We start from the raw sequence: 23,452 nt of genomic DNA, 5'->3' as shown, positions 1-23,452 counted from the left end.
GTTAGTTACGCCCTCCCAGCGTTATACACATACCACCCCCGGGCTAATAGCCTATCAGTGCACCCCACCAGTGCACCACCCCCCATCATCCATGCCCACACTGCTGCTCTCTCTAACTCCCCCCTCAGCATCTCTTTCCTCACCCTCTCTGCTCTCACCCACTCTCTAACTCCCCCTCAGCGTCTTTGCCCTCACCCTCTCTAACTCCCCCTTCAGCGTCTCTGTCCTCTCCCTCTCTCTAACTCCCCCCTCAGCGTCTCTGCCCTCACCCTCTCTCTAACTCTCCCCTCAGCGTCTCTCTGTCCTCTCCCTCTCTCTAACTCCCCCCTCAGCGTCTCTGCCCTCACAGTCTATGTAACTCCCTCCTCAGCGTCTCTGCCCTCACCCTCTCTCTAACTCCCCCCTCAGTGTCTCTGCCCTCACAGTCTATGTAACTCCCTCCTCAGCGTCTCTACCCTCACCATCTCTCTAACTACCCCTCAGCGTCTTTGCCCTCACCCTCTCTCTAACTCCCCCCTCAGCGTCTCTGTCCTCTCCCTCTCTCTAACTCCACCCTCAGTGGCTCTGCCCTCATCCTCTCTCTAACTCCACCCTCAGCGGCTCTGCCCTCACCCTCTCTCTAACTCCCCCCTCAGCGTCTCTGCCCTCAACATCTCTCTAACTCCCCCCTCAGCGACTCTGCCCTCTCTCTAAATACTCCCTCAGCGTCTCTGCCCTCACCCTCTCTCTAGATAATCCCACAACGTTTTTGCCCTCACACTCTATCCAACTCCCCCCTCTCAGCGTCTCTGCCCTCACCCTCTCTCTCTAACTCCGTTAGTAGTGTAGTTTCAAACTATGTTAAAAAAAAAGTAACTTAACTCCATACCAACATGGATGGTTCATACCTCCACTATCCACGTTGGCATGGAGTTGATTTAAAATAGCGTTGCTAATGGCGCCGTAAATGGCGCCTTGAAACTACACAAGTACCATCACTCCTCCCTCAGCCTCTCTGCCCTCACCCACTCTCTAACTCCCCCCTCAGCATCTCTCTGTCCTCTTCCTCTCTCTAACTCCCCCTCTGCGTCTCTGCCCTCACCCTCTCTCTAACTCCCCCCTCAGCGTCTCTGCCCTCACAGTCTATGTAACTCCCTCCTCAGCGTCTCTCTCCTCACCCTCTCTCTAACTTCCCCCTCAGCATCTCGGTCCTCTCCCTCTCTCTCTAACTCCCCTCTCAGCCCTCACTAACTCTCTAACTCCCCCCTCAGCGTCTCTGCCCTCACCCTCTCTCTAACTCCCCATCAGCGTCTCTGTCCTCTCCCTCTCTCTAACTTCCCCCTCTGCGTCTCTGCCCTCACCCTCTCTCTAACTCCCCCCGTAGCGTCTCTGCCCTCACTCTCTCTCTAACTCCCCCCTCAGCGTCTCTGTCCTCTCCCTCTCACTAACTCCACCCTCTGCGTCTCTACCCTCACTCTCTCTCTAACTACCCCCTTAGCGTCTCTGCCCTCACCCTCTCTCTAACTAATTCCACAACGTCTCTGCTCTCACCCTTTCTCTAACTCCACCCTCAGCGTCTCTGCCCTCACAGTCTATGTAACTCCCTCCTCAGCGTCTCTACCATCACCCTCTCAGTAACTTATCCCACAAAGTCTCTGCCCTCACCCTCTCTCTAAGTCCCTCTCAGTGTATCTGCCCTCACACTCTCTCTAACTCCCCCTCAGCGTCTTTGCCCTCACCCTCTCTCTAACTGCCCCCTCTGCGTTTCTGCCCTCACCCTCTCTCTAACTCCTCCCTCAGCATCTCTGCCCTCACACTCTATCTAAGTCCCTCCTCAGCGTCTCTGCCCTCACCCTCTCTCTAACTCCCCCCTCAGCGTCTCTGCCCTCACCCTCTCTCTAACTCCCCCCTCAGCGTCTCTGTCCTCTCCCTCTCTCTAACTCCCCCTCTGCGTCTCTGCCCTCACCCTCTCTCTAACTCCCCCTCTGCGTCTCTGCCCTCACCCTCTCTCTAACTCGCCCCTCAGCATCTCTGGTTAAACAGGAGGAATGAAGCCTGATAATCTCTTATATTTTTAGCCAGATGTGTCAATCATGTGTGTGTATAAGGCTGGGCGGATTTAGTTACCAACTCCCAGCGTTATACACACACCCCCCCCCCAGCCTAATAGTCTATCAGCGCAGAGAGTTAGTTACGCCCTCCCAGCGTTATACACATACCACCCCCTAATAGCCTATCAGTGCACCCCCTCTCTCTCCCGCCTTACCGATGCTCACACCACCCCCCCATCATCTATGCCCACACTGCTGCTCTCTCTAACTCCCCCCTCAGTGTCTCTGTCCTCACCCTCTCTGCCCTCACCCACTCTCACTCCCCCCTCAGCGTCTCTGCCCTCACCCTCTCTCTAACTCCCCCCTCAGCATCTCTGCCCTCACCCTCTCTCTCTCTAACTCCCCTCTCAGCCTCTCTGCCCTCAGTAACTCTCTAACTCCCCCCTCAGCGTCTCTGCCCTCACCCTCTCTATAACTCCCCCCTCAGCATCTCTGCCCTCACCCACTCTCTAACTCTCAGCTCTCTCTAACTCCCCCTCAGTGTCTTTGCCCTCACCCTCTCTCTAACTCCCACCTCAGTGTCTCTGTCCTCTCCCTCTCTCTAACTCCCCCCCCCCCTTGTGTCTCTGCCCTCACCCTCTCTCTAATTCCCCCCCCCCTCAGGGTCTCTGCCCTCACACTCTATCTAACTCCCTCATCAGCGTCTCTGCCCTCACCCTCTCTCTAACTACGCCCTCAGCATCTCTGCCCTCACCCTCTCTCTAAAGCCCCCCTCAGCGTCTCTCTGTCCTCTCCCTCTCTCTAACTCCTACCTCAGCGTCTCTGCCCTCACAGTCTATGTAACTCCCTACTCAGCGTCTCTGCCCTCACCCTCTCTCTAATTCCACCCTCAGTGTCTCTGTCCTCTCCCTCTCTCTAACTCCCCCTCTGCGTCTCTGCCCTCACCCTTTCTCTAACCCCCCCCTCAGCGTCTCTGCCCTCCCAGTCTATGTAACTACCACCTCAGCGTCTCTACCCTCACCCTCTCTGTAACTAATCCCACAACGTCTCTGCCCTCACGCTATCTCTAAGTCCCTCTCAGCGTCTCTGCCCTCACCCTCTATCTAACTCCCCCTCAGCGTCTTTTCCCTCACCCTTTCTCTAACTCCCCCCTCAGCATCTCTGTCCTCTCATTCTCTCTAACTCCCCCCTCAGCGTCTCTGCCCTCACACTCTATCCAACTCCCCCCTCAGCGTCTCTGCCCTCACCCTCTCTCTCTAACTCCCCCCTCAGCCTCTCTGCCCTTACCCGCTCTCTAACTCCCCCCTTAGCATCTCTGCCTTTACCCTCTCTCTAACTCCCCCCTCAATGTCTCTGCCCTCACCCTCTCTCTTACTCCCCCCTCACCCTCTCTCTAACTCCCTCGTCAGCTTCTCTGCCCTCACACTCTATTTAAGTCCCTCCTCAGCATCTCTGCCCTCACCCTCTCTCTAACTCCCCCCTCAGCGTCTCTGCCCTCACCTCTCTCTCTAACTACCCCCTTACACCCCTTTGTCCCCATGTTTAGCACACCCTAATGCCCAGTCAACCCCTCTGTCCCTATGTATAGCACACCCTAATGCCCAGTCAACCCTCTGTCCCCATGTATAGCACACCCTAATGCCCAGTCACCCTTCTGTCCCCATGTATAGCACACCCTAATGCCCAGTCACCCCTGAGTCCCCATGTATAGCACACCCTAATGCCCAGTCACCCCTCTGTCCCCATGTATAGCACACCCTAATGCCCAGTCACCCCTCTGTCCCCATGTATAGCACAACTTAATGCCCAGTCACCCCTCTGTCCCCATGTACAGCACACCCTAATACCCAGTCATCCCTCTGTCCCATGTATAGCACACCCTAATGCCCAGTCACCCCTCTGTCCCCATGTATAGCACACCCTAATGCCCAGTCACCCCTCTGTCCCCATGTATAGCACACCCTAATGCCCAGTCACCGCTCTGTCCCCATGTATAGCACACCCTAATGCCCAGTCACCGCTCTGTCCCAACGTATAGCACACCTTAATGCCCAGTCACCCCTCTGTCCCCATGTATAGCACACCCTAATGCCCAGTCACCCCTCTGTCCCCATGTATAGCACACCCTAATGCCCAGTCACCCCTCTGTCCCCATGTATAGCACACCCTAATGCCCAGTCACCCCTCTGTCCCCATGTATAGCACACCCTAAGGCCCAGTCACCCCTCTGTACCCATGTATAGCACACCCTAATGCCCAGTCACACCTCTGTCACCTTGTACAGCACATCCTAATGCCCAGTCACCCCTCTGTCCCCATGTATAGCACACCCTAATGCCCAGTCACCCCTCTGTCCCCATGTACAGCACACCCTAATGCCCATTCACCCCTCTGTCCCCATGTACAGCACACCCTAATGCCCAGTCACCCCTCTGTCCCTATGTATAGCACACCCTAATGCCCAGTCACCCCTCTGTTCCCATGTATAGCACACCCTAATGCCCAGTCACCCCTCTGTCCCCATATATAGCACACCCTAATGCCCAGTCACCGCTCTGCCCCATGTACAGCACACCCTAATGCCCAGTCATCTCTCTGTCCCCATGTATAGCACACCCTAATGCCCAGTCACCGCTCTGTCCCCATGTATAGCACACCCTAATGCCCAGTCACCCCTCTGTCCCCATGTATAGCACACCCTAATGCCCAGTCACCCCTCTGTCCCCATGTATAGCACACCCTAATGCCCAGTCACCCCTCTGTCCCCATGTGTAGCACACCCTAATGCCCAGTCACCCCCCTGTCCCCATGTATAGCACACCCTAATGCCCAGTCACCCCTCTGTCCCCATGTATAGCACACCCTAATGCCCAGTCACCCCTCTGTCAACATGTATAGCACACCCTAATGCCCTGTCACCCCTCTGTCCCCATGTATAGCACACCCTAATGCCCAGTCACCGCTCTGTCCCCATGTATAGCACACCCTAATGCCCAGTCACCGCTCTGTCCCCATGTATAGCACACCCTAATGCCCAGTCACCCCTCTGTCCCCATGTATAGCACACCCTAATGCCCAGTCACCCCTCTGTCCCCATGTATAGCACACCCTAATGCCCAGTCACCCCTCTGTCCCCATGTATAGCACCCCCTAATGCCCAGTCACCCCTCTGTCCCCATGTATAGCACACCCTAATGCCCAGTCACCCCTCTGTCCCCATGTATAGCACACCCTAATGCCCAGTCACCCCTCTGTCCCCATGTAAAGCACACCCTAATGCCCAGTCAACGCTCTGTCCCCATGTATAGCACACCCTAACGCCCAGTCACCCCTCTGTCCCCATGTATAGCACACCCTAACGCCCAGTCACCCCTCTGTCCCCATGTATAGCACACCCTAATGCCCAGTCACCCCTCTGTCCCCATGTATAGCACACCCTAATGCCCAGTCACCCCTCTGTCCCCATGTATAGCACACCCTAATGCCCAGTCACCGCTCTGTCCCCATGTATAGCACACCCTAATGCCCAGTCATCCCTCTGTCCCCATGTATAGCACACCCTAATGCCCAGTCACCCCTCTGTCCCCATGTATAGCACACACTAAAGCCCAGTCACCGCTCTGTCCCCATGTATAGCACACCCTAATGCCCAGTAACCCCTCTGTCCCCATGTATAGCACACCCTAATGCCCAGTCACCACTCTATCCCCATGTATAGCACACCCTAATGCCCAGTCACCCCTCTGTCCCCATGTATAGCACACCCTAATACCCAGTCACCGCTCTGTCCCCATGTATAGCACACCCTAATGCCCAGTCATCCCTCTCTCCCCATGTATAGCACACCCTAATGCCCAGTCACCCCTCTGTCCCCATGTATAGCACACACTAAAGCCCAGTCACCGCTCTGTCCCCATGTATAGCACACCCTAATGCCCAGTAACCCCTCTGTCCCCATGTATAGCACACCCTAATGCCCAGTCACCCCTCTGTCCCTATGTATAGCACATCCTAATGCCCAGTCACCCCTCTGTCCCTATGTATAGCACACCCTAATGCCCAGTCACCCCTCTGTCCCCATGTATAGCACACCCTAATGCCCAGTCACCCCTCTGTACCCATGTATAGCACACCCTAATGCTCAGTCACCCCTCTGTACCCATGTATAGCACACCCTAATGCCCAGTCACCCCCCTGTACCCATGTATAGCACACCCTAATGCTCAGTCACCCCTCTGTCCCCATGTATAGCACACCCTAATGCCCAGTCACCCCTCTGTCAACATGTATAGCACACCATAATGCCCAGTCACCCCTCTGTCCCCATGTATAGCACACCCTAATGCCCAGTCACCGCTCTGTCCCCATGTATAGCACACCCTAATGCCCAGTCACCCCTCTGTCCCCATGTATAGCACACCCTAATGCTTAGTCACCCCTCTGTCCCCATGTATAGCACACCCTAATGCCCAGTCACCCCTCTGTCCCCATGTATAGCACACCCTAATGCCCAGTCACCCCTCTGTCCCCATGATAGCACACCCTAATGCCCAGTCACCCCTCTGTCCCCATGTATAGCACACCCTAATGCCCAGTCACCCCTCTGTCCCCATGTATAGCACACCCTAATGCCCAGTCACCCCTCTGTCCCCATGTATAGCACACCCTAATGCCCAGTCATCGCTCTGTCCCCATGTATAGCACACCCTAATGCCCAGTCACCCCTCTGTCCCCATGTGTAGCACACCCTAATGCCCAGTCACCCCTCTGACCCCATGTAAATAAAAGGCAGTGGCACCCACTGCAGCGACACCCTCTGCCCCCCCTCAGACGCCGGAGATCATTTTGGGTCCTGCCTCGCCCCTCAATAGCCAGCCGGAGATGTACCCTGGCCTGCACTGATCTCCCCCACCCCCATTTCAGGAGCCAGAAATGTGCGTGTGTCCTGCGCCGCCCCGCGCCCCACCAATAGCCGGTGATGCGCCCTGCGACCTCCCGGGTCCCCCACCCTCTTCCTAGATGCTAGAGATGTGCGTCCCACCGCCGCACTGCCTACCCCCCAGACTCCGGAGATATTGCGTGACCCTGACCCCCGCCTAGCAGTCCCTGCACCCACCTCCTCTCCAGTAGCTGCATCATGATGGGAACACAGTGCTGGGCCTGCCTCCAGCATCCGCACAGGGATGACACTGCTGCTGTGTCCAGCATGAATTCCCCTGCCGCCGGTCTCCACTTGACCCTGTGCCTGGAGCTCACCCCCTGCTTGGTAAGTGCCCTTGGAGCACTGTACCTTCTTTTCTGTACCCAGTGTGCGTGTGTGTGTATGAAACCTTATGAGCCACCTACACCCTTCCTCTGTGTGTGACCCTTTTCACCCCCCATCACCCCTGGTGTATTTCCCCCTATTCTCTTGTATGACACCTTGACCCTCTTCCACCCTCATCCCTGGTCTTTAACCCTCCTGTACCACACATCCCCTGTATGTGTCACCTTCCCCACTCTCCACATCCTTCCTCTTTGTAAGACCCCATGAACCCACTATGCCTGTGTGACACCTTCTTGCCCCTACCCCCACTGTGACCCCCTGTAGTACTGTACCACCTTCCTCTGTGTTTGACCCTCCTGTCGGCCACTACCCCTGTGTGTCTTACCTCCTGCCTCTGTGTATGCATTTTGACACCCTGTACTTTCCAAACATCCCCCCTCCTGCATATCACATATATCACATTGTGTACCCTCCTACCCAGGGTGAATGTTTTTCTTTTTTTTTACACCTTTTATCCCCACACTGCCCATCCATGTGTCACCCTGTACAAAGGGGTGGGGGGGCCCTTTTCAAAATTTGCTATGGGGCCCAGAGAGATCTAGTTACGCCCCTGTGCTGGGTGCTTCCACATTATACTACAGGCAGGACATTTCTGTCTATACAGATGGAACAAAGTTATTCCAAACCTTGCCAGAGCCATCTACAACGGCGAACCCTGGTGAGTATGCTTTCCTTCCCCAGGTAACCTAACAGGATTTCTTAGGGACCACCAGATGGATGGAGGAGACCTACCTACGTGTCAAGATAGGTAAGTATTCAGATGAAAGGGCTCTGAATGTAATAAAGTTTTATTTTTCATGTGTGTTTGTGTTTTTATTTAACTATTGGTTCTGCTTTTGAACTATGAGCCCAGCAAGCTCTTAAATGGGCCACATGCTGGGACTTGTGGTTCTCCAAGTCCCAGTATGCGTTCCAGGCTTGCTGGAACTTATAGTTCCACAGCAAAACCCAATGGTTTATTCAAATTTTTACACTTGAATCAGCCCGGTACCCACTGGGGGTGCCAGACGCGTTCCCGACAGTCGGGATCCCGACAGTCATTTACCAGACGTCGGGATCCCGACTGTCAAAACAACGACAGCCCAACGGCCACTCGCTATTTTTCCTTGTGGGGGTACACGACCTCCATAGAGGGAGAATAGAATAACCCCCGCAAGGGGTTTTTATGCGCTCGCCATGCTGTCTGAGTCCGGCTGTCCTGATCCCGACTGTCGGAACCCCATACCACACCCCTCACAGGCCAGGGGTACTGGGACTGCCTGGCCAGGTAAGTTCTGGAAGGGGGGACCCCTTTATCGGTGGGGTCCCCACTTCCCCAGGACCCCTGACCAGGCTGACCGGTTGGAGGGATGAATGCTTTCGCCGGGGGGGACTTGTAGAAAAAGTCTCCCCTCGCCCCCCCTGGCTGTGGCATTACCCTGCTGGCTGGTTGGGCCTGGGGCTGGTTCTTGAAATACGGGGGACCCCATTCGTTTTGTCCTCTGTATTTTGGGAACCAGGACCGGCCATTGGGCCTGGTGCTAATTTAAAAAAATACGGGGAACCCTTACTTGTTTACTTGTTCGGGGGAGGGACGCCGTTTTTTTTTTTTAAATATTTATTTTTTACACTGACACCTGCACGGATCTGAATGATCCATGTAGGCTTCTGCTGATACGAATTAGTATTTAATGGCTGATAAATACAAATTCGTATTGAAAAAATACGTATGCATACGACATCAGTAAAATATGAGAAAAAAAAAAAGAAAACAAAACCTCTCATTGCTTGAGGATCCCACGTGATAAGCTGCTGTGAGCAGCTTATCATATGTGACCCAAGCTGAATTTATATAAAATATAAAATCAAAGGCGAGGAATTGGCTGGCAACTTGGGGCGGATGGAGGCCAGAACTGATTTTATATTTTATATAAATATACATTTACGCTGCAAGGTGAAGTTCCTTCGCCTTGCAAGCCAGCCTGCGACTGCAAGACTGAGTAAGGGGAGACTTGCTTAAGCTGTAGCCATAGAGGGACACTGCAACCGACGGTCACAATGTCCCTCTAAACTGCTATTGCATCACAGTTTGATTTGATCACAAATGCCGGCAAGGGGTGGTATGCACCTCCTCCTGCATTTGCATTGCTTAAGGATTGCACATGATAAACTATTGCAAGCAGCTTATCATATGCAATCCAAACTGAGATTCAGACCTGTTCTCTATGCTGGGAAAAAAAATGGTGTCTGCAGCGCTTAAGTGGGGAGGCGTCATGTAAAAAGCAACCCTGAGTGCGGCGAAACGCATCCCAAGGATTGGTCTGTCCATCAAGTACTGGAGACCGAGAGACCAGAACATCAACTCTCTAAAGCCTCTTAAAATCTGAGCACTTTAGCCAGGTTGACAAAGCCGGCCTGAGCGCTCGAAACGCGTTTCCAAAGGATTCCCGCCTCATCTGTGACACCAACCTGCTGCACATCTGTGATACCAATTTGCTGCATGTCTGCACTTTAAACGTATTGACAGCCTGCCTAAATCATCGCTCCCCAGCAATGGCTATGACTGCCAGCTGCATGCGGCTGTCACCAAGTGAGAGTGTACAGGACACTGACCTAGGAAGAACGTAGATCAGCTTGTGCGAACGGTACGGCCGTAGCAGTCCGGGACCATGGACCATCGGCTTCTCCACACAGTAAGGTACTCCTGGTACCTCAACACACAGGACACATGTCACATGCTCTAACTTTCTATCTATAACGTGCAATACATCGCGCGCATCAAGTGCAGTCCAAAAATTAAGCCAGCCTGCGACTGCAAGCCTGAGTAAGAGGAGACTTACTTAGGCTGTAGTCGTAGAGGGTGAACGTGACCGATGGTCGCAGTGTCCTTGTAAACTGCCATTGCATCGCAGTTTGATATGATCACAAATGCCGGCAGGGGGTGGTATGCACCTCCTCCTGCATTTGCATTGCTTGAGGATCCCACGTGATAAGCTGCTGTGAGCAGCTTATCATATGTGACCCAAGCTGAATTTATATAAAATATAAAATCAAAGGCGAGGAATTGGCTGGCAACTTGGGGCGGATGGAGGCCAGAACTGATTTTATATTTTATATAAATATACATTTATGCTGCAAGGTGAAGTTCCTTCACCTTGCAAGCCAGCCTGCGACTGCAAGACTGAGTAAGGGGAGACTTGCTTAAGCTGTAGCCATAGAGACACTGCAACCGACGGTCACAATGTCCCTCTAAACTGCCATTGCATCACAGTTTGATTTTATCACAAATTCCGGCAAGGGGTGGTATGCACCTCCTCCTGCATTTGCATTGCTTGAGGATCCCACATGATAAGCTGCTTATCATTTGCGACCCAAGAATAGAATAGAATCAACTTTATTGGCCATGTGTGCTTGCGCACACTAGGAATTTTTGGGGGATTTACAGTGCAGCATCAAGCATGGATAAGGGGGGGGGGCATTACATACATTACATTGAGACATTACATGTGGGGACCACATTTTTAAAGGGCAAAATTCGCCCTGCCCCTCTAGCAGCGCCCCACTTAAACAGCCTCACGGGGAAGCCCAGCGCCGCCATAGACGGCGATACCCGGCGCTTACCCGGCAGCAAAGCGACTTCGGAGGGGCCAGGCCCGCCCCCTTTGATGAAATTTTTTTTAAAATATTTATTTTTTACACTGACACTTGCACGGATCTGAATGTTCCATGTAGGCTTCTGCTGATACAAATTAGTATTTAATGGCTGATAAATACAAATTCGTATTGAAAAAATACGTATGCATACGACATCAGTAAAATATGAGAAAAAAAAATAAAAACCTCCCCTCTAGTAATATCCATCCACTATTATTGCTTAGCACAAATCTCTGCGTGTATATGTGCTCCCCATAGGAGATCGACACCAGCAAAGTTGCTTAGCAAAATTGCTTAGAAAAATTGCTTAGCACAGATCTCTAAGTGTGTATGCCCCTTTACTCAGGCTGCAGTCGCAAAGGGTCACAGCCACCGATGGTCCCGATGTTCTTCTAAACTGCAATCACAGTTTGATATGATGGCAAATGGAGGCAGGGGGTGGAATGCACCTCATACTGCATTTGCATTGCTTAAGGATTGCACATGATAAACTATTGCAAGCAGCTTATCATATGCAATCCAAACTGAGAGCCTGATTCAGACCTGTTCTCTATGCTGGGAAAAAAAATGGTGTCTGCAGCGCTTAAGTGGGGAGGCGTCATGTAAAAAGCAACCCTGAGTGCGGCGAAACGCATCCCAAGGATTGGTCTGTCCATCAAGTACTGGAGACCGAGAGACCGGAACATCAACTCTCTAAAGCCTCTTAAAATCTGAGCACTTTAGCCAGGTTGACAAAGCCGGCCTGAGCGCTCGAAACGCGTTTCCAAAGGATTCCCGCGTCATCTGTGACACCAACCTGCTGCACATCTGTGATACCAACTTGCTGCATGTCTGCACTTTAAACGTACTGACAGCCTGCCTAAATCATCGCTCCCCAGCAATGGCTAAGACTGCCAGCTGCATGCGGCTGTCACCACATGAGAGTGTACAGGACACTGACCTAGGAAGAACGGAGATCAGCTTGTGCGGACGGTACGGCCGTAGCAGTCCGGGACCATCGGCTTCTCCACACAGTAAGGTACTCCTGGTACCTCAACACACAGGACACATGTCACATGCTCTAACTTTATATCTATAACGTGCAATACATCGCGCGCATCAAGTGCAGTCCAAAAATTAAGCCGGCCTGCGACTGCAAGCCTGAGTAAGAGGAGACTTACTTAGGCTGTAGTCGTAGAGGGTGAACGTGACCGATGGTCGCAGTGTCCTTGTAAACTGCCATTGCATCGCAGTTTGATATGATCACAAATGCCGGCAGGGGGTGGTATGCACCTCCTCCTGCATTTGCATTGCTTGAGGATCCCACGTGATAAGCTGCTGTGAGCAGCTTATCATATGTGACCCAAGCGGAATTTATATAAAATATAAAATCAAAGGCGAGGAATTGGCTGGCAACTTGGGGCGGATGGAGGCCAGAACTGATTTTATATTTTATATAAATATACATTTACGCTGCAAGGTGAAGTTCCTTCGCCTTGCAAGCCAGCCTGCGACTGCAAGACTGAGTAAGGGGAGACTTACTTAAGCTGTAGCCATAGAGGGACACTGCAACCGATGGTCACAATGTCCCTCTAAACTGCCATTGCATCGCAGTTTGATTTGATCACAAATGCCGGCAAGGGGTGGTATGCACCTCCTCCTGCATTTGCATTGCTTGAGGATCCCACATGATAAGCTGCTTATCATTTGCGACCCAAGAATAGAATAGAATAGAATCAACTTTATTGGCCATGTGTGCTTGCGCACACTAGGAATTTTTGGGGGATTTACAGTGCAGCATAAATCATGGATAAGGGGGGGGGGGGAGGCATTACATACATTACATTGAGACATTACATGCGGGGACCACATTTTTAAAGGGCAAAATTCGCCCTGCCCCTCTAGCAGCGCCCCACTTAAACAGCCTCACGGGGAAGCCCAGCGCCGCCGCAGACGGCAATAACCGGTGCTTACCCGGCAGCGAAGCGACTTTGGAGGGGCCAGGCCCGCCCCCTTTGATGACGGCGGCGGCTGGGCCCGCACCCTTTGATGACATTTTTTTTTAAATATTTATTTTTTACACTGACATTTGCACGGATCTGAATGATCCATGTAGGCTTCTGCTGATACAAATTAGTATTTAATGGCTGATAAATACAAATTCGTATTGAAAAAATACGTATGCATACGACATCAGTAAAATATGAGAAAAAAAAAATAAAAACCTCCCCTCTAGTAATATCCATCCACTATTATTGCTTAGCACAAATCTCTGCGTGTATATGTGCTCCCCATGGGAGATCGACACCAGCAAAGTTGCTTAGCAAAATTGCTTAGAAAAATTGCTTAGCACAGATCTCTAAGTGTGTATGCCCCTTTACTCAGGCTGCAGTCGCAAAGGGTCACAGCCACCGATGGTCCCGATGTTCTTCTAAACTGCATTCACAGTTTGATACGATGGCAAATGGAGGCAGGGGGTGGAATGCACCTCCTGCATTTGCATTGCTTAAGGATTGCACATGATAAACTATTGCAAGCAGCTTATCATATGCAATCCAAACTGAGAGCCTGATTCAGACCTGTTCTCTATGCTGGGAAAAAAATGGTGTCTGCAGCGCTTAAGTGGGGAGGCGTCATGTAAAAAGCAACCCTAAATGCGGTGAAACGCATCCCAAGGATTGGTCTGTCCATCAAGTACTGGAGACCGAGAGACCGGAACATCAACTCTCTAAAGCCTCTTAAAATCTGAGCACTTTAGCCAGGTTGACAAAGCCGGCCTGAGCGCTCGAAACGCGCTTCCAAAGGATTCCCGCCTCATCTGTGACACCAACCTGCTGCACATCTGTGATACCAACTTGCTGCATGTCTGCACTTTAAACGTACTGACAGCCTGCCTAAATCATCGCTCCCCAGCAATGGCTATGACTGCCAGCTGCATGCGGCTGTCACCACGTGAGAGTGTACAGGACACTGACCTAGGAAGAACGGAGATCAGCTTGTGCGGACGGTACAGCCGTAGCAGTCCGGGACCATGGACCATCGGCTTCTCCACACAGTAAGGTACTCCTGGTACCTCAACACACAGGACACATCACATGCTCTAACTTTCTATCTATAACGTGCAATACATTGCGCGTATCAAGTGCAGTCCAAAAATTAAGCCGGCCTGCGACTGCAAGCCTGAGTAAGAGGAGACTTACTTAGGCTTTAGTCGTAGAGGGTGAATGTGACCGATGGTCGCAGTGTCCTTGTAAACTGCCATTGCATCGCAGTTTGATATGATCACAAATGCCGGCAGGGGGTGGTATGCACCTCCTCCTGCATTTGAATTGCTTGAGGATCCCATGTGATAAGCTGCTTATCATTTGCGACCCAAGAATAGAATAGAATCAACTTTATTGGCCATGTGTGCTTGCGCACACTAGGAATTTTTTGGGGATTTACAGTGCAGCATAAATCATGGATAAGGGGGGGGGGGGAGGCATTACATACATTACATTGAGACATTACATGTGGGGACCACATTTTTAAAGGGCAAAATTCGCCCAGCCCCTCTAGCAGCGCCCCACTAAAACAGCCTCACAGGGAAGCCCAGCGCCGCTATAGACAGCGATACCCGGCGCTTTCCCGGCAGCGGAGCGATTTCGGAGGGGCCAGGCCCACCCCCTTTGATGACGGCGGTGGTTGGGCACGCACCCTTTGATGACATTGCGGCCCGGGCACGCCCCTCTTGTGACATTGGCGGCCCGGGACCGCCCCCAGCTTTAACATCAGCGGGCCCGGTCAACCTCCCAGCGCCCTGCCCGCTCTAAATGCTAGAGTGAACACTAATAAGCAGGGACAGTACAGTTATCACACAGGGAACACATAGCTGCCGAGCTGCACAGCACCTAGGCAGCCATCAGAGGCACCACTGGTCGCTGCAGCAGCCAGGTAGGTAGCGATATAAGCAAGGACAGTGGTGGTGGTGGTGGGGGGCGGGGGGGATAGAGCAGGATTATAATGGAGGCACAAGGGGTCAGTGCCCCTGGGCCCCCCACTAGCTAGGGGCCCCCTGTGGTTGGCATGTATTTTTTTTTTTTAGCTAAAGGTTTTGTGCATGGGAGTGGGGTAGTGCTGCAGCTTCACCTATCTGCCAATGTGACAATGATTAATGGTGCTGAGCATCAGGAGCCAAGGCACACTGATTGCACAAGTGTGCAGTGCATTCCTGGGAGTTGTCTAAGTCCCATGACACTTTAAACCAGAGGGCAGAGGCTGAGAGGATTGTGCTGAGCTCTAATTGGTGGAGCTCATTACATGCACATGGAGAACAGCAGCAGCAGCTTAGTCATGGGAGGGTTTTTAATCAAAGGCAGCACTAGGACTGTGAGGTCTCCTACAGAGTAAGGTGCAGAGGGACAAACACAGGCTTTTCATATGGTATGTATTTATGTGTATGTGTGTGTGTGTGTGTGTGTGTGTATATATATATATGTGTATATATATATATATATATATATATATATATATGCAGTTACCCATTGACCAAGTTTATACTGCCTTTACTCTGTGTTTTGACAGTGTAATATTCTCCCATGCAGTGTGCGGCCAGTAATGACAAGTGCAAGGGGGCCCCCCTGGCTAAAGTACCCCGGGCCCCCCGAAGGCTTAATCTGGCACTGATCCCACATGATAAGCTGCTTATCATTTGCGACCCAAGAATAGAATAGAATCAACTTTATTGGCCATGTGTGCTTGCGCACACTAGGAATTTTTTGTGGATTTACAGTGCAGCATCAAGCACTGGGGGGCGGGGGGGGGGGGCGGCATTACATACATTACATTGAGACATTACATGCGGGGACCACATGTCCGACGAGCAGCACAGCGCATAGGCAGCCATCAGTGGCGCCACTGGTCTCTGCAGCAGCCAGGTAGGTAACGATATAAGTAGTGTTTCCGCTAGGTTGCTTTAGCTCTAGCAGCGCCCCGCTAAAACAGCCTCACGGGGAAGCAAAGTGCCGCCGTAGATGGCGATGCCCAGCGCTTCCTCAGCAGCACACCGACTTCGGAGGGGCCGGGCCCGCCCCCTTTGGTGACGGCGGTGGCCAGGCCCGCCCCCTTTGATGACGGCAGCGGCCCGGGCATGCCCCTCTTGTGACATTGGCGGCCCGGTCCGCCCCCCTGCCCGCTCTAACTGCTAGAGTGAACACTAATAAGCAGGGACAGTACACTTTTCACACAGGGAACACATACCTGCCGAGCTGCACAGCACCTAGGCAGCCATCAGCCGCACCACTGGTCGTTGCAGCAGCCAGGTATGTAACAATATAAGCAGGGACAGTACAGTATCACACAGGAAACACATACCCGCCGAGCTGCACAGCGCCTAGGCAGCCATCAGAGGCGCCACTGGTCGCTGCGGACTCCTGCATCTGCTGATGCTGCGGGACAGCAGCTTGGGCCTGATCTTTCCCCTGTCCTGGCCGGAAGCCGCCTCCAGGTGCCGATGGGGGCCACCGTCGCCTCGGGGGTCATCATGCCGGGGAACGTGCCTGTGGCTGGGTCCTGAGCCTATGGTGCCGTACCCGGGGGCTGAGCTGTGCGCCGCTGGCTGCGGCCTGGTCCAGTGTGGCGTCATCCAGTGCCGCATCTCCGTGCATCTCCTGCCGTTGCAGTGCGCCCGCCCCGCCCGGGGTGGGGGGGGAGTAGTCACCGTGCCGCCATCCGTCCTCCCCCTCCGCCGTCATGGCGCCCTTTCTCCGCCCCGTACCAGAACCTCAGCTAAATTTATATAAAATATAACATCAAAGGTGAGTGATTGGCTGGCAACTTGGGGCGGATGGAGGCCAGAACTGATGTTATATTTTATATAAATATACACTTACGCTGCAAGGTAAAGTTTTCTTCACCTCGCAAGCCAGCCTGCGACTGCAAGACTGAGTAAGATGAGACTTACTTAAGCTGTAGTCGTATAGGAACACCCCGACCAATGGTCGCAATGACCCGCTACACTGCCATTGCATCGCAGTTTGATATGATCACAAATGCCAGCAGGGGGTGGTAAGCACCTCCTCCTGCATTTGCATTGCTTGAGGATCCCACATGATAAGCTGCTGTGAACAACTTATCATATGTGACCGAAACTGAATTTATATAAAATATAACATCAAAGGCTGGCAACTTGGGGCGGATGGAGGCCAGAACTGATGCTATATTCTCTATAAATATACATTTACGCTGCATGGTGAAGTTATCTCCCCATGTGACTCCAATATCTTCGGCCACTTAAAAAACAAACACTTAAAGGTGAACGGTTCCCCTGTGACAAGGAGGTGCAGGAGACCGTGGAAACCTGGATTCATCAGCAACCAAGGAGTTTCTACACTGAATCCATCCACTCCCTTGTTACGCGCTGGATCATTGCATCAATGTCAATTATGTGTAGTTGTAATGTTACACATGAACTGTAATTAAATATTCTTTGATTAAAATATTGTTTACATACAACCATAGTCTCCCTTTTCATTTAGGCACACCTTATATATGATCTGTAGACCCCATTTTCTATGCAGATGTCATTTGTTCATTATGTAAATGGTAGTGTCTACAAAACTCCTACGGACAAATCTCTACTTACATTCCAGCAAATGTGATTGTAAAACTCATTATGGCCCTTATTCTGGTTGCCACGCAGGGAACGGTGGTGGCACTGTGCATACGCAACCAGGACAGCGGGCGGGGGTGGCCCCATTAGCATATGGGAGTGTTTCATGGACGTTCCTATAAGAACTCAGGGCGTTCTCATGCTAATGAGGCCATGATGCGGGGGGTGGGCAGCTGCTGACATCACCGGATGTCACCTGCCCCCCCATTTCCTTCCCAGTGTGCCCACATATGTAAGTGCCTTAAAAGTCACTTTTATTTGCATGCACGCACCACATCCTTCAATGGTCGGCAACCATCAAAAGATGTGGCCGTTCCCCCCTTTCCGGGGGAAATACAGAAACCAGGGTCTCCTTATAGAACAGATGCTAAAAAAACTAAAATACTGATTTATTAGAAGATGGTTATAATACAGTTCCTCCATCCGGTGCGTTGTCGGCCGCTGGAGTCAGCATTTCAGCTCACACCGGCCGGGGAGGGACGGGCTGAAATAAGTGACCAGTGGCTGTGCGTGGCTAAACCTAATCCTAATGAGCACAAACAGCGTGATAAAATACATCAATAGAGTATCACCCCATCTCCTTGGGGCTAATTCAGACCTGATCACGTGGCTGCGAATTTGCATATCAGACGATTCTTCATAAACTGCACATGCGCACGGCCCCTAGTACCCATTCCAAGTCCTTCTATTCCATTCCAGACTCTTCACCCACTCTACTATTGTAGCAGCATCCTCCTCTCCCCCCCATGTCAGCCTGCCCACCTACACCCCTGCTCTAGCAGCATCCTCCTCTCCACCCATGTCAGCCTGCCCACCTACACCCCTGCTCTAGCAGCATCCTCCTCTCCCCCCATGTCAGCCTGCACACCTACACCCCTGCTCTAGCAGCATCCTCCTCTCCCCCCATGTCAGCCTGCCCACCTACACCCCTGCTCTAGCAGCATCCTCCTCTCCCCCCATGTCAGCCTGCCCACCTACACCCCTGCTCTAGCAGCATCCTCCTCTCCCCCCATGTCAGCCTGCCCACCTACACCCCTGCTCTAGCAGCATCCTCCTCTCCCCCCATGTCAGCCTGCCCACCTACACCCCTGCTCTAGCAGCATCCTCCTCTCCCCCCATGTCAGCCTGCCCACCTACACCCCTGCTCTAGCAGCATCCTCCTCTCCCCCCATGTCAGCCTGCCCACCTACACCCCTGCTCTAGCAGCATCCTCCTCTCCCCCCATGTCAGCCTGCCCACCTACACCCATGCTCTAGCCGCATCCTCCTCTCCCCCCATGTCAGCCTGCCCACCTACACCCCTGCTCTAGCAGCATCCTCCTCTCCCCCCATGTCAGCCTGCCCACCTACACCCCTGCTCTAGCAGCATCCTCCTCTCCCCCCATGTCAGCCTGCCCACCTACACCCCTGCTCTAGCAGCATCCTCCTCTCCCCCCATGTCAGCCTGCCCACCTACACCCCTGCTCTAGCAGCATCCTCCTCTCCCCCCATGTCAGCCTGCCCACCTACACCCCTGCTCTAGCAGCATCCTCCTCTCCCCCCATGTCAGCCTGCCCACCTACACCCCTGCTCTAGCAGCATCCTCCTCTCCCCCCATGTCAGCCTGCCCACCTACACCCCTGCTCTAGCAGCATCCTCCTCTCCGCCCATGTCAGCCTGCCCACCTACACCCTAGGAGGCAGGGCGGGAGGAGGTGGGGCAGCGATGAGAGAAGAGGACAGCGGGCAGGAGGAGGCAGGTGCATCCAGCAGCTGGGCACTGTGCGGCAGGCACTACCGCTGACCGGGGACGGTCGGGAACTGATATATGTTACTGTATATGTATGGTGAGGTCTCGAGGAAGTGACGGGGCAGCGGCCAGCAGCGGGGCAATGTGCGGCACTAAAGCATGGGGGCAGGAGAGTGTATATCTATGGTTTTACTTTTTTTTTTAGTGGGCTATGAGGTGTTACCTGCAGGCGTCGTAATGGGCGTTACCTAGGTCACGTGGGTACGACCCTAATGAATCTTTTTAAAATAACTATGCACTCCTCTCAGTGTAACTGTCTGGTAGTTTATATTGCAGCAATTCACACTAAGGGCCTGATTCAGCAAGGCTCGGTAAGCAGGGGTCAACTGCTGCTTGGCGAGCCCATAACAACCATCCGAACGCTCCGTCAGTACCAAGCGAGGGAGCGTACTCACACACATCCCCTCGCACACAGCTGGGTTAAGGCTCTGGAGGGCCCAGGGGACTTTTGACAGGGGGGCCCTGAGGTCTAACATTAAAATCATATTACAAATGTGTGTGTGTGTGTGTGTGTATGCATGTGTGTGTGTGTGTGTGTGTGTGTGTATATGTGTGTATGTGTGTGTGTATGCATGTGTGTGAATGCATGTATGTATATATGTGTGTGTGTGCGTATGCATGTGTGTGTGTATGTATACATGTGTGTGTGTATGCATGTGTGTGTGTATGCATGTGTGTGTGTGTACACACATACATATCTTTTATTGACATATTAGAGCCTGCGTGACCCAGAAATGTTGCAAATATTCTGTTTAATAAATGCAATGTAATATAATGGTTTAATACTGCAGTGCCATGCGTGGTCTGAATTCATTCCTGTCCCTCAGCAGGGGGATGTAATGGGATGCCGGCAGTCAGAATATCAATGCAGAGCTCCCAATCAGTGGTGTAACTACAGAGGGTGCAGGGGATGCAACTGCGGTGGGGCACGGGGGCAATCCCCTACACCCTATTTTAAGTTGATTTTTTTTTTTTTAATGGGAGCAGGAAACACAGCGGCTGCAGGAGCCTATATGAGGACTAATTCTGTCACTATGGTGGGTGGGAGCAGCAGGAAGCCCAGTGGCTGCCGGCTCTCAAGAGACCAGTGGCACCGTGGCGGCATGTCACCTTACCCCCTCTCATCTGGCTGCCGGCACCTGAGGAGACATGTGAGTCACTGTGGCAGCAGGGGAAGGAGAAGACCCAGCGGCTGCAGGAGCACCGGAGGAGAAAAGTTACTGCAGCTGTGGGAGGAGGAGGAGGCCTGCGGCTGCCAGCGCTGTGAATGTAAGACCCTCCATTGCTAGTGAAATCAAGACATGCATCCTCTCCTCTTCCCCCATCACCCTCTGTAACCTCATCTCGTCACATCACCTCACCAACTCTATCCCTGCCACACCCCTCACAATCTCTTCCCTCACCCCCGTCACCTCACCCCTGACCTGCATCCTCTCTTCCCCTCATCATCCCATGTCACCTGACCACCTCTCGCCCCGTCACCTCACCCCAGAGCTGCATCCTCTCCTCCCCCTCATCATCCCTAGTCACCTCACCAGCTCTCGCCCGCCCATCGCCTCACCCCCTCTCTATCTCACTCCTGCTGCTCTCTGTCTCCCCTCTCTCCACCTTCTCTTTTTAGCACCCACCCCCCATAGAAGCATTGTAGTGACAAAGGTGGTGGTTGGAGGCCATTTCAAGATTTTGCTATTGGGCCCTGAAAGTTCTAGTTACCCCCTGATCCCAATCATAAGTATGTGGGGCAGGCCAGCGTCAGGCTGGAAGAAAATTAGGTTTAGGCAATAGTGGCGGAGATAGGGTTAGGCTGTGGGCAGGAGGGTTCGGCCACTAGAAAGAAGGGGGGTTAGGGTTAGGCTGTGGGGCACGAAGGTTAGGCACTAGCAAGGAGGGATAGGATGATGGCATCTGTATTCTGACTGCCGGCATCTACACCACCAGTCATCTGCATGTATTTCATAAATAATATACGAGTGTACGGGGATCACCGTAACATCGGGGTCTTAATATCGCATAATGGAGCTGCTTTAATGCTATTTTGGCTACAGGATGGCGAATTAAAAGGCCGTCATTCCATAGGAGGCAGCCGTCATTCCGCGTCATTCTGCATGTAAAATATGTGTAATGGTCTTAGAAAGAAGTATACCAAAAATATAGTTGATATGTGCAATAATTTCAGAAATATTAATATAAAAGTCATTTTCTCCCATTATAGTCAATTGGCATTCCTTATCTGCAGACAACACTGTCATTCCACTGTGCTATTTTAATGCTATTTTGGCTTCAGGATGGCGAATTAAAAGGCCGTCATTCCATAGGAGGCAGCTGTCATTCCGCGTCATGTGACATGTTTACGAGAGCAGGGGTGTAGGCGGGCATATTTGGAAAAGGATGAGCGCGTGCGCTATGGGGATCACCGTAACATCGGGGTCTTAATATCGGATAATGGAGCTATTTTAATGTTATTTTGGCTTCAGGATGGCGAATTAAAAGGCCGTCATTCCATAGGATGCAGCCGTCATTCCGCGTCAGGTGACATGTTTACGAGAGTAGGGGTGTAGGCGGACATATTTGGAAAAGGATGAGCGCGTGCGCTATGGGGATCACCGTAACATCGGGGTCTTAATATCGCATAATGGAGCTATTTTAATGCTATTTTGGCTTCAGGATGGCGAATTAAAAGGCCGTCATTCCATAGGAGGAAGCCGTCATTCCGCGTCACGTGACATGTTTACGAGAGTAGGGGTGTAGGCGGGCATATTTGGAAAAGGATGAGCACGTGCACTATGGGGATCACCGTAACATCGGGGTCTTAATATCGCATAATGGAGCTGCTTTAATGCTATTTTGGCTTCAGGATGGCGAATTAAAAGGCCGTCATTCCATAGGAGGAAGCCGTCATACCGCGTCATTCTGCATGTAAAATATGTGTAATGGTCTTAGCAAGAAGTATACCTAAAATATAGTTGATATGTGCAATAATTTCAGAAATATTAATATAAAAGTCATTTTCTCCCATTATAGTCAATTGGCATTCCTTATCTGCAGTGTCATTCCACTGTCATTCCTTTTAGAATGTCCCCCAGCCGGTACCTCCTCACCTACTCCCTCAGCAGCACTTTCCTCTCCCCGGGCTCCAGCATGTCCTCTACCCCCTAATGTTACCAGCCTGTACCTCCTCACCTATTCCCCTCAGCAGCAGGCTCCTCTACCCAGGCTCCGGCCTGCATGTCTTCTACCCCCTAATATTACCAGCCTGTACCTCCTGACCTACTCCCTCAGCAGCACGCTCCTCTCCACGGGCTCCGGCCTTTTCATGTCCTCTTCTCCCTCCCCTGACTCCTGTCCCCGCACTCACCTCCATCTCTTCTCAGGCACACTCTGCATGCTTCTCTCTGGCCGGGACCGGCGCAGTATCCAGAGTCCGGGCTGGCTGGGCTTCTTGTGTAGCTCCCCGGGCGCCTTCCTCTTCCTCGCGGGCTGTCACAATCTGACTCAGTAATATTATGGCGGGCGGCTGCTGCTGCTGCTGGGCTTCCCCTCCGCAGTCCGACGACTCCGTCCGTCCGCACTGCACAGCATCACGTGCATACAGGGTGCCAATCACAGTGCCGGCCTAGACCGTCTAACTAGTTAGCTACATACAGGAGGCGGTCACCCGCAGCTGGAGCTGCGCAGAGTGAGTCTGGTGAGAGAGTGATTGACAGCAGAAGGCGGTCACCCCGCCCTATGTGTGCACGACAGGCAGCTAGCCCTAGCCCCGAACACCGGGAGACTCAGGAGGAGACAGAGCTGTGCTGTCAGTGGCGAGAGGGTGCAAGGGATGCAGCTGCTATGGGGCCCGAGGACTCGTCTCGGAAGGCCATCCCCATACCTCCCAACATTACCCTCTCCAGGAGGGACACAATGCTCTGTTTATGGACTTCCCTCTTAATGTATGATTGCCATCACCTGTGTTGAAGCACCTTTCTTATCAATTAACCTGTTTAAAACAGGTGATGGCAATCATACATTATGAGGGAAGTCCAGAAACAGAGCAATGTGTCCCTCC

The 23,452-nt window shown here is 52.4% G+C and overlaps 1 long non-coding RNA gene across 1 annotated transcript in view; it reads right to left on the bottom strand.

Moving 5' to 3' along the window:
* Positions 1 to 23,229, bottom strand: part of LOC146046122 (uncharacterized) — a 33,217-nt gene extending 9,988 nt beyond the window's left edge. The window contains exon 1 of the long non-coding RNA XR_014465749.1: positions 22,760 to 23,229. This is a non-coding gene — a long non-coding RNA (uncharacterized LOC146046122). The remainder of the gene's footprint in view (positions 1 to 22,759) is intronic.
* Between the last annotated feature and the right edge of the window lie 223 nt (positions 23,230 to 23,452).

Source organism: Crinia signifera, chromosome 11 (genome assembly GCF_055691185.1).
Source record: "Crinia signifera chromosome 11, ASM5569118v1, whole genome shotgun sequence".
Lineage (NCBI taxonomy): Eukaryota > Metazoa > Chordata > Amphibia > Anura > Myobatrachidae > Crinia > Crinia signifera.
This window is presented reverse-complemented; position numbering and strand designations above follow the sequence as displayed.